We start from the raw sequence: 12,578 nt of genomic DNA on the forward strand, positions 1-12,578 counted from the left end.
AATTTATCACCCATTTTCTTCCTATTTCTAGTCCAGGATACAGTCTTGGATAACATACTACATTTAGTTGTTGGGTGTCTTTAGTTTTATTTATTCTGGAATAGTTCCTCAATCTTCTTCCAGCCCTTCTATCTCCATCTTTTGTGACACTGGCATTTTAAAGAATATAGCACACTTTTGGGAGCTCAGTGGTACAGTGTTTGCCTGGCATGCATGAGGCCCTTGGATCAATCCCAGCACTATTTTTTTTTTAAAAGAGTGAGTTTTAAAATAGAACAGTTCATTTTGGTTTGGTTTTAAAATAGAACATTCATTTTGGTTTGGTTTTGACTGACTTTTCTCATGATTAAGTTCAGATCATACATCCCACTTACTTATGAACATAAGAAATGTTTAATTTATTAGGATATTTAGAGGCTTATCACATCTAAAGATCCTCTGCCCCTCACTGCTTTTTCCATTTTAAAGTTGATACTTTCCCCCTTGTAACTTAAGCAGCAATATATGGGAAGATAATTTCAATAATGTAAACATATTGCTCCTCTTAAAACATCTCCCCTATATCCCACTGATAATTCTTGCCTAAATTAATCCTCATTATGTCAGTTGCAAAATGGTGATTTTTCCTACTTCACCATCCCATGCATATTAATGTCAGCATTCTACTGTAAGGAAGAATCTTTTTTTTGCTCTCCACTCATTTATTTGTCAATTCCATCCATCTGTATGAACTTGCAGCTTTATATTTTTTCAATGACTTACAATTCATTCCTATATTTAATTATTCTGATGCTCAAACTTCCCTAGAATTTTTCAGTGTGAACTTCTTCATGCTGGCTCCTAGTTCCATTGACATGTCTCCACTTAATTTATTTATTTAGATTATTTGGTTACTTTCTGGCACAACATGTCTAAGGCTCTCCTAAATCTTCCCTAACTCAGTATTATAGAAGAAGTATCAGAAGGGTCTGCTTCCAAAAACATGGATAGAAAAACTATTTTATCATTCTTGCTAAGGAATGGACAACTATATCTCACAAAGTTAAAAGTATGGGGTATATAATTAATGCTTAAAAGGTTTAACTGAAGATAATGACACACAAAATGGCTATATATTGGCCTCTGTTGACCAAGAAACTACAGTTATAAGTCATCACATTAAAGTCCTTAGAAAAAACAAAACAAAACAAAGCAAAAAAACCAAATATATAATAACACAGTTTGGAGAAGAAGATAATGAGCAAAACATACAGAAGGGAAGAGTAGCCTAAATAGGCAATTGACAAATTAAAATTGACATACTTGAAATTTTTTCTTAATGTTTTTAGAAATTAGTTTTCCAAAATCTGGGAATACTGAACAAGTTCTCTATATAATACTGTATAAGTAGTCTTTGGAAGTTCTGCATTTGTTAATTTTTTAGGGTAAGAGTTTTAGGGAAGAATGTGGGATTTATAAGTTTAAAATTACTTTATTGTCACAATGAAATTGTCTTATTATAAACAATCTAAATGCCTTCTTGAGAAATCATTTTGTGGACATTTTTACATAAACATATAAGCCATTATCAATTAAAATGCTTTATGTCTTAGTACTTTGTTAGTTGTCAATATGGAAGTAATTACCTATGCACAGCTAGGGTGTGCTTTAAATGCAGCCAGTACAATTAAGGAAGAACTGAATTTTAATTTTATTTTTCATTAAATTTCAATTTAAATAGCCAAATGTGCCTAGTGGCTAGCCATATTAAATAGCACAACTTTATAATTTCTTTTTTATTCTTTTATAAAGTCACAATTCCAAATTAGGTATAAAACTGATTTTGACAAACTTAATGTAATATTACTTGGTAAAGGTAGGTAGATTTCATTAGGATCACAGCTACAATATAGAGTTACATATTAATTTTCAATTTGGATTCTATCAGAAAGGCATTTCCAGAGGCTACCTGAAAATAAGAAACATGGGGTAGGGAGGGGGAGCATGGGAAGAATAGATGAATTCTAGATAGGGAAGAGGGGTGGGAGGGAAAGGGAGGGGGCAGGAGATTAGCAAAGATGGTGGAATGTGATGGATATCATTATCTAAAGTACATGTATGAAGACACGAATTGGGTGTCAACATACTTTATATACATATAGAGATATGAAAAATTGTGGTATATATGTGTAAGAAGACTTGTAATGCAAAAAACCACAAAGTACATGTATAAAGACATGAAATGGCATGATTATACTTATATACAAAGACATGAAAAATTGTGCTCTATATGTGTAATAAAAATTGTAATGCATTTTGCTGTTATTTAAAAAAATAAAATCAATTAAAAAAAAGAAAATAAGAAATATGGTTGGTGTTATCTTTAGGACTTAATAAAAATGCTTAAGAGCCCATATTTCTGGTATTTAAAAAGCAAAGTAGATTTCACAATCTAATAATGCCTGACTAGCCTTCATAGGTTTTAAGGATGTTGATGTAACAATCTAAATGTTTCTTTGCCCCTAAAAGTCATATGTGAAACTTAACCACAATGTCATGGTATGAAGAGGTGGGGCTGGGAAGTGATTAGGTCATGAAGGTGAAGTCCTCATGAATAAGATTAGTGCCTAAAGGTCACAGAGAGCAGTCCTCTATCTTCCCTCATTTGAAGACAGGTGAGAGGACTCCATTTATAAACCAAAAAACAGGCACTCACCAGACACTGAATCTGTACTGCCTTGATCTTGAACTTCCCAGCCCACAGAACTATTCGAAAGAAATTTAAGTTGTTTGTCAGCTAATATGGGTCTTTGTTATAGCATACCAAACAGACTAAGACAGTTGGTCAGGAGCTTGCATTGAACAGGGGGTTTGGTCTTAATGTTAAAAATAATTTAAATTTCTGACAAGAATAAATTACTTAGGAAATTTAAGACATCTAAGAAGCTATAATCTACTCAAGAGTTTCCTCAGGTTATTACTGGTATAAAGCTATAATAAAACAACAATGTGTAAATGTTGTTTCTCTGCCACGTCAAGCCAAGGTATGAAGTGTGTTTTTGTTTTTGTGTTTCAGTGGATATCAATAAGCTTAATGATTACTCTCCTACTGAATTCACTCCAATTAGGGAAGATTATTACTGTCTATAAGCCTCTTGTACTGTTTCCTAGTTCTTTTCTACCTCTAATTTTATAAAAATTACAATATTGTGTTTTGGATGCTTTCCACCTCCTTCTGGAACTGCATCTGTAACTAAGGGATTATATAAACTTGTCATCTGACATGTGAGTATGCTTGTTTTATTTTGAGCCATATTATTTTGGAAACAGCATATATAGGAAAAACATAATTGGACAAGGAGGTTTGAGGTGACAAATCTAAATTGCTGTTTCAATTTTTGTATCTGCAAAAATGGATTGCTATTACTTGCCAGTAGCTTTGCAGAAATGCTGAGGTATTTCATGAGAATCTGGCAGACTGAACTAGAGACTAGGTTTGGAGTCACTAGGAACTTAAGGCACATACATCATTTATTAATATAGAAAATAACCACAATAAATATTACAGTGATGCATAGTAAGCCAAAATTTTGTGCAAAATGACATATAAACAGGTCAAAAATATATGTGGTCTTTCCAAGTGCTAAACTACTACATTTATGAGGCTACTGGCACAGTGGGAGGAGCTAATGATACTAATGTACTGTGTAAATGTATTATATTACTATGATTTCTACCAGAGATAACAGAGACAGTTAAGTCTTGCCAGGAAATGAAAGAGAATAATTTTTAGAGGCATTGGCATGGTATATAAAGTTGGGCTACTGTACAATAGCTGGAAGGATTGAGCCAGAGGAAAACATATCTTATTTGAAAATTTTCCATATGTCTAGTGTTGTTTTCTTTTCACTTAATTTGGTTCTGTTTTTGAGAACTCAAGAGTGCAATACATTGGAGTTATCCAGTAGTTAGGCTTTGTATGTACTATTCTTTTGCCCTTTATCTATTATTGTACATTAAACCACTGTAATGCTTCCAAGATGCTTAGAAAATAGACACACAAACTTTTGTTCACTAAGGAACATAAACTGTAACTTTAATTATATTAATTTATATATATGCCTATAGTATCAGATCCATGTATATAAGATCTATGTTTTACTAACCATTTCATTGATTACCTACTCTCTCTCTTTTGATACTGGGGATTGAATCCAGGGCTTTGCATGTGCTGATAGGCAAGCACTCTACCACTGAGCTACATTCCCAACCCTTTCTAAAACTTATTTTGAGACAGGGTCTTGCTAAATTGCCAAGGCGGGCTTTGAACTTGAGATCCTCCTGCCTCCCCAGTAGCTGGGGTTACCATGCCCAGTTGGTATTTAGTTCCCTCTTTTTTTGGGGGGAGGGGGAATATCAGGGGCTGAACTCAGGGGCACTCAACCACTGAGCCATATCCCCAGTCCTTTTTTGTATTTTATTAGAGAGAGGGTTTCATTGAGTTGCTTAGGGCCTCGCTAAGTTCCTGCGGCTAGCTTTGAATTTAGGATCCTCCTGACTTAGCCTCCCTAGCTGCTGGGATCACAGGCATGTGCCAGAACCCAGCTCAGATCTCTTAATCTCACATTCATCTGCTAATTAGGTTTGTTGATTGTATTTTATTTATATCCACTCCACCTCTGTACATTCTTTTCATCTCTAACTTAGATTACTCAATCTTAGATTACTGACCTAGTTGTTCAGCTCCTCTAATTCACTGTCACAATGCTGACAAAATGATTGCTCTCATGCTTAACAACCACCCTGCAATAGTGTCTCCAAATTGTTAACATATAAACATGACATATGAGGTGATTCAAGATAATTCTTATGCATGCTGCTCAACTTTCTGCCTTATTTTATGCTGCAGTTGCAATGGGCTTCTTATAGTACCTTCAAAATGCCATACTCATTCAGTTATGTGCTGCTCATTTGGTTAAACATCTGTCCATCTCCCTTTATCTCCCTACTTCACTCATTCTCTCACATTTCATTTGGCTCATTAACATCATCCTTCAAAACACTGAGGAATTGTCTTGTTCTCCAGTGTGGGCTTCAAATGCATCTCAAGCTTACCATTATCACAGCACTTGTCATGCTGAAGAACAACTATGTCCTCACTAGATGAGGGACTATTACTCGAAAAACAGAGCTGTGACTTGTGTCTCTCTCTGAACATGCAGCACACTGCCTACCACATGGCAGGTGCTTAAAATATGTTCCCTGAAGGAAAGAAAAAAAATGTAAAGTGTAAGCTTTAAGCATTTGAAAAATTCTGTGAAATCAGTTCATTTTCTACAGATGAGATGTCACTTTAGTTACTTAAAGGGAATCTTAGTTGCAACAAGATAAAAACAACTATCTCTTCAATCAAAAAACAAAATATTCAACATAGCTGGAGAGCCACAAAATAAACATATGAAATATATATTTGATGAAAATATACTCATGTTACAAATATTTCATGCTACTCCAGAATTAAAACAAAATGCAAATAAATAGTATCTCAGAATACAATTCAGTTAAAAAAAAAAGTTGAAACACTAATTCTAAAGAATGAGGCAGGAAATAAGCAAGATAAGCCTGAGTATCTTGTGGTGTCAGAAAGGTAGAAAATGCTCAAAAAAACAAAATTTAAAAAAATCTATAATAATGAAAATCCACAATAATGGGGATATATCCAAGGGACACAAGAGCCAACCAAGAGTCCTCAGTGGTTGAAGTTGGGCAACCTGGGCAACAAAATGGAAGTAATATTAAAGCATAACCCAAAGTTTAAGATAAATATTTATGAATTCATACTGATGTAAAATAAACAAATGGTAGAGAAATGACAAATTTGTGCAGAATAATTCCAAATAATATACACAGATACTCTGTTCTAAGGAGGTATTGTATGATTCCCCATTTCTTAAGTGTGGACTGTGAACATGACTTCCTTCCAAAGATAGAGGGGGAAAAAATAACTTTACAGTACAGAAACCTGACAAACATAATTTCTTTCAGGTGATCAAGTTATCATCAATAGTGATAATCATGTTAATAGTATATACTAGAAATAATGTGATGAAAATGTCACTTTACCCCTATATTTAAACTGTAGCTATATATTCCAATGAAGAAAAACAAAAGATAAATCCAATTGAGGCTCGTTTTATAAAATAAAAGATCAGTGCTTTTCAAAAATGTCAAGGTTAAGAATAAGGAAAATCTGAAAAACTATTCTTGTCAAAAGGAGCCTAGGGGTGATAGGATTACTAAATGTAATATGATATCCTCAGTGAGATCGTAGGATAAAAGAAAGACATTAAGTAAAAACTAAATCTGAATAAATCATGGACTTCAGTCAATAATATTATGTGAATATTGGTTTAATAATTATATGTATGTACTAGATTAATGTAAGACATTAATAATGGGAAAACTGGGGTGGGAAATATGGAAATTCTCTATATTATCTTTAACTAACTAGATATTAGTTAAAATAGCTGAACTGTTTTAACATAAAAAGTTTATCTGAAAAACACAATGGGAAAAAAACCCCAAAATACTATGTATCTAGGACCAGATACAATAAAATTCACTAAGTCTATCCAAGTTTCTAAGAGTCTATTGAAATGACCTTCAAGGACAAAATATGATTCAAGGGTACAACAAGGAGATACCCAAGCCAGGGTATCTCCTTAAAATTTTTGTTCTAAAAATGCACATTAAAATGACAAAAATATGTATGCAAAATATTAACCAGTTATATGTTCATATAGATTTACTGTCCACTAAGCAGAACCAAAACTGGACTAAAAACTAAGTATCTCTTGGGTTAAACACTAAAGTCTGGGGTTTATTTGTTCCAGGAATTTTTTTTTTATGTAAGTAGTATACTATGGATATTTTTAGTCATGTTAAAAGCAGCATGCAGAAACATATTCTTTGGAATAAAATTTATAGTAGTGAAACATCAGAAATCATAAGAGTTTAGTAAACAAATATGCATAAAATTGATGTCTTATTACTCGAATTGAAAATTGTAGTTGAAAAATGACATAAAAGGGCTGAGGTTGTAGCTCAGTGGTAGAGCACTTACTTGGCACATGTACGGCATCAAGTTAAATCCTCAGCACCACATGAAATAAATAAAATAAAGGTACTGTGTCCATCTACAACTAAAAATATATTTTTAAAAAATGACATAAAAGGTTTTAATATTAACTGTAATAAATTTAAGAACTAAAAAAATCCCAAATGGCCTTCTCAATTCATTTAAATAGATAAAATGTTAATTAAAAATTGTACAAAATTTTCCGATGTTTTGAAATTATGTGGTATAGTGTTACAGTATATATTTTTAAAAAACTAGAATCAAAATGGTAATATTAAGAAAGATCAGTGAGTGGGCAGTAAGAAGATGGACATGAGAAAAGCAGATTGAATGCATTTCAAAAATGTCAAAGTATAGGGAACAACTTCTGTGAACACATCTTATATAAGAGAAGGGTTGAGAGGCAACATGGTTATAAATATCTTAAAATATATTTTAAAAAATTCATAAAAAAGTTTTTATGAAATCATACATTATGGTAAAAAAGTGCAACACACATAGAAGGGCTGTGAAAATGAAAATCCTTAATAAGAGCAATGATAAGCCTTTACTGTTTTAAGAATATGAGAGGGCAGTTTTTCTCCTGGACTCTAAGAACTGTGACTCCATAAGTACATACCAAAAGTTTCCCTTTCTGTTCAACAACTTATGAAATGCCTACTTTCATTCATTTTCTAAATGTGGAGGATACTGCGAAAAGATAGCTAGCTCATTTTCTATGAGGGGAAAGAGATATACAAACAAAGAAACCGAACAGTGATAGTGATAAGTGCCACACAGAAAGGTAAAACAGGGTAAATGGCTAGAGAATGACTATGTAACTTTCTCAAATAGAGTAGTAACAAAGTTTCTGTACAGAGAAGAAATTTAAGCTAAAATCCTTTTGTCTGTTCAGAGGGCTGAGAAAGAATGATACTCCAGTAGCACTAAGCACACGTAGGATCTGCATCTTATTTTCTAAATGCCATTCTTTACTTAAAGGCCAATTCAAGGACTGGGAAAAGGGGCTGGGGATGTGGCTCAAGTGGTAGCGCGCTCGCCTGGCATGCATGCGGCCCGGGGTTTGATCCTCAGCACCACATACAAACAAAGATGTTGTGTCCGCCGAAAACTAAAATAAATAAATAAATATTAAAAAAAGAAAAAAAAAAAAAAAGGACTGGGAAAAGTGCTAAGATGAACCTGGAACATCTTTCTTGCTATATCAGAAAACTTACAATAGAATGACATATAATAAAAGGGGGAGGAATGAGGGAATTAGAAAATCACCACTGGAAAATATCAAAATAATAAGTGAGAAAAATATGGAGAGAGAAAAAGATAAAGCAAAATGTTAAAATGTTATCATTTGGAAAATTGAGTGAAGGGTATAGGAGAAATTGTTTTTTATTATTCTTGTGCCTTTTCTGTGAGTTTGATATTATGTCTGAACAAGAAGTTAAAAGAAAAAATTAGAAATTTTTCTAAGTAGAGCAGAGAATTGGGGTAGTTGCTGGGCATGGTGGGGGGTGGGATGAAGGATGTTTTTTTTTTTTGGGGGCATAGGAGATCCCAGACAATGTTTGTAGGATGACGGGAAGTAAAGGAGTTTAGGGAGAAATAAAGTCCTTGAGAAGGTTAGTGAGGTTGGGATTCAAAGTACCAGAGAAAAGATTGAAACTTCATTCAAGGGCAGGGAGAGGGTGACACTAGCTATGGGGGATTGAGAGGTGGAACAGTGGTTTTGGTGGTGGGAAGATAAAAGTTGTTTTTGTGTGATTCATTCTGTGTCCAATGAAACAGGGTATGTTTAGAAGTTTGAAGTTGACACAAGATCTAAACAGTTTTGGAAAATGAAAAAGTAAAGAGTTAAGAGAAGTTCAATAGGATTATCACACAGTGTTGAGGGCAAATTTAAATGCAATGACTATTTATTTAAAATAGCTGGGTCTTTCTGAAACCTATGGAGGGAAGAAGGAGAAGCAAGAGAGCGGGGAAAGAGAGCAGATAATAAGTTTTCAAGAACATAACTATGATGAATCATGAAATCCTAAACTGGATAAGGAGAGAAGAGAAATCAATGTTTGTGGGTGAGATTTATCAATATGTTATTATATGCCAGATCAGGAACAGTAGTGAATGCTGGAGACACACAGATGTCTTAGAAGCAATATTTGCCTTCACAGCACTTACAGTCTAGTATGAAAGTCAAGAAAATAAAAAAATAATTTCTGTGGCATACACTCAATAAGTAAGTAGGGCATTCTAGACAGGCAAACCTGTAGTACTACACAAAGGTGAAAAATAATGAAACACCACTATTACAACTACCAACTATGATAATAAAGTAGGAGTGTAAAATTTAAATTGGACAAGGTTGGAGATGACATTGGGGGCCAGATCACAGAGGGCCACATCTGTAACCTTGGGGAGCTATAAAGGTAACAGAAGCCAATAAAGAACTTTTTAAAAAATATTTTTTTAGTTATACATGGATACAATGTTTTTTTATTTTTATGTGGTGCTGAGGATTGAACCCAGTACCTCACATGTACAAGGCAAGCGTTCTGCCACTGAGCCACAACCCCAGCCCCCAATTAAAGAATTTTAAATAGTGCAGAGGTATAAGTGTGGTTTTAGAAACTGTTCTAGTCTGGAATGGCAGCACCTGCCTTTAATCAGATTGCAAGTTCAAAGCCAGCCTCAGCAACTTAGTGAGGCCCTGTTTCAAAAAAAAAAAAAAAAAGCTGGGGATGTGGCTGAGTAGTTAAGCACCCCTAGATTCAATCCCCCAAACCAAAACAAAATAAACAAACAACAACAAAACTACTCTAATGGCAATGTGAAGAGGCCAAACTAATGATTAACAGAGATTAAACTGGGACATATATTAGGAGACTGCTTGCTCAGCAAGAGGAGTCAGACATTTTTGGAGTAGAAAATAAAGCTGCATAATTACATTACAGAACAAACATTAATGAATAAAACCAAATATAATTCTTTTTTATATGCAAAGAACAAAGGGGACAAGGAACAAAATTCCTTTTATTTTTCTTTCTTTTTTTCCATTGTCTCAATCTCTCAAACTTCTGGACTTTGGAAAATATATAAGGTGCATGGGCAAAGTGGCAAAATACTTCTGGGTTTTAGAAAAGAAATGAGTTAAGGCATGCTGACACTTAAACTGATGATTGGTACTCTGGGCCAGGGAACTGATAAACAGGCTTTCTAATTTAATAAATAAAATATTCACTATTGGTAAAAGAAACATGATAAACACATGATGAAGACTTCATTAATCTTAGGTTAAAGTAATGTATTTAAGAAAATAATTCTGTATGTATTACTGAGCAAAAATATTATAAACTGTATTAATGTGCTAGACCTTAAAAATAAAGATGTACTTTTTAGGCAAAGCACTACGTAATTACAGATTATAGGAGATGCTTTGAAAAGAGAACACTTTTTTAAAAAAATCATTTTTTAGTTGTAGTTGGACACAATGCCTTTATTTTATTTATTTATTTTTACGTGGTGCTGAGGATCAAACCCAGGGCCTTTGCACATGCTAGGTGAGCGCTCTACTCCTGAGCCACGACCCTAGCCCTGAAAAGAGAACACTTTTATAAAGCAATTTTATGTGTATACAGAATTGATGTGAAATCTAGAATTACCAACCCATCATATATGAAAACTGAAGGAGTAAATCTGCTTTGTCTATAAGCACATATAATTTCTAAAATTATCTGATCAATATTGATTCGGCAAGCACTTAAGTGCACAGCAGATTTTATAACATTATTAGTGGCAGAAACCAATCTTTTCAGCATATTTTCATTTATAGTGAAAAAGATACTTTCTTTATCTGAAGACTCTAATGGCCAATATTTCTGCAAAGGGCCAGAAAGTAGGTATATTTAGTTTTTCAGGTCATATAATCTCTCCAATTACTAAACTCTGCAGCCATAGAAATCATGTAAAAAAATGGGCACAGCTTTGTTCCACTAAAATTTAATTTATAAAAAAAGGCAGCAGGTTGAATTTAGTTCATGGGAAATAATTTGGTAACCCCTGTCCTAAAACAACATTTGCAAGCTTTATCATTTTATCATAGATTATAAGTTTACTCAAAAGACCCATAAAATAATGTCAGAACATGAGAGAGAATGGTCCAAATTATACTGCAAAATATTAAGAAAACTACTATAAAGTCTTTTTTTTAATCTCAATTTTCCTTATAGAAAAAATAAAGGCTACACAGGGGATGTTGTAATGGGATTTACTTTTAGAAAGAAAGTGTTTTTTTACTCCTGTAATTTTTTTCAGCTGAATTTTTTTGTAGCTGATTGTTTCTTTTCAATTTCAAAAGTGACTGAATCAGGAATCAAAAGTGAGGATATTTGAAGGGGAAGGAGAATATAAGTTAATATGAGACTGTGCCTAGATTTTCACATGGTAATGCTCTCATGAGGTGACTCTAATGCCAAAACTCACACTCTAAAATAAAAACTAACTCATTTTATTTGTGTTCATCACTTTTAAATACTGGGCGATTAATACACTGGTGCCTAATTAATCTATTCCCAAGACCCTAATTATACAAAACAGTACTATTATTATTCTTTGAGTTTATAAACCAACCCCAGATTTAATTAGCAAATGAACAACTCAAACATCTAACATTGCCTGTTTCATTACTGATCAAGTTTTGAGAGGTCTTCTCTTTCAATGCAAAAAGCCTGTAAAAGATTTTATATTAAATCCCACTACATCCTCATTAGGCTACAGGAGAAAGGCAATATTAAAAAAATTAACCCTAAACTTGAGAAAAATATTTCAGTTATGATAATTTTTTTTCTAAGTTTACAGTTAAAAGCTAAACTTTTCTTTTTATTTCAGTCATTTCCTATTAACTTGGAAAAGTTTTATAATAGAAATAATAATAATAATGATAATAATAGTCTTAAATTTTTTTTTTAGTTGTAGGTGGACACAATATCTTCATTTTAAAAAATTTATTTTTATATGGTGCTGAAGATCAATCCCAGTATCTCACGAGGCAAGCACTCTGTCACTGAGTCACAATCCCAGCCCAGTTAGTGAGTCTTAACACTGAATTATGTGCTCTGTATTCATGACAACTCCATGAAGAACTACTAACTTCCTCAAGGCCAAAATTCTGTTGCTGTTTCTGTACTTTCTCGAGAATACATTTTTGACTCTAAACATGGTACTCAAGCACTCCCACATCTTGTCTGTTTTCTTGCCAGCCTCATCATTCCCATTCTACTCTACCATCAGCTTCAAGCTTTGCCACAATGGCTTTTCATTCTTGGTTTGTGTGTATTCTTAAGACTAGGGGAATACACTCAATGCTCATTTTTGCTTCTGAAAGAAATACCACTGAAGCCTGCAGCCCAGTTGAAATGATACCTCTTCACTAATTTCCCAATTGTTTCAGTAAGAAAATCATGAGCTCCTC

The 12,578-nt window shown here is 33.4% G+C and overlaps 1 protein-coding gene across 2 annotated transcripts in view; it reads right to left on the reverse strand.

Moving 5' to 3' along the window:
• Bcap29 (B cell receptor associated protein 29) overlaps nucleotides 1–12,578 on the reverse strand; it is a 45,097-nt gene that overhangs the window by 10,414 nt on the left and 22,105 nt on the right. The gene's annotated exons all lie outside the window — the stretch shown is intronic.

Source organism: Marmota flaviventris, chromosome 1, assembly GCF_047511675.1.
Source record: "Marmota flaviventris isolate mMarFla1 chromosome 1, mMarFla1.hap1, whole genome shotgun sequence".
Taxonomy (NCBI): Eukaryota; Metazoa; Chordata; class Mammalia; order Rodentia; family Sciuridae; genus Marmota; species Marmota flaviventris.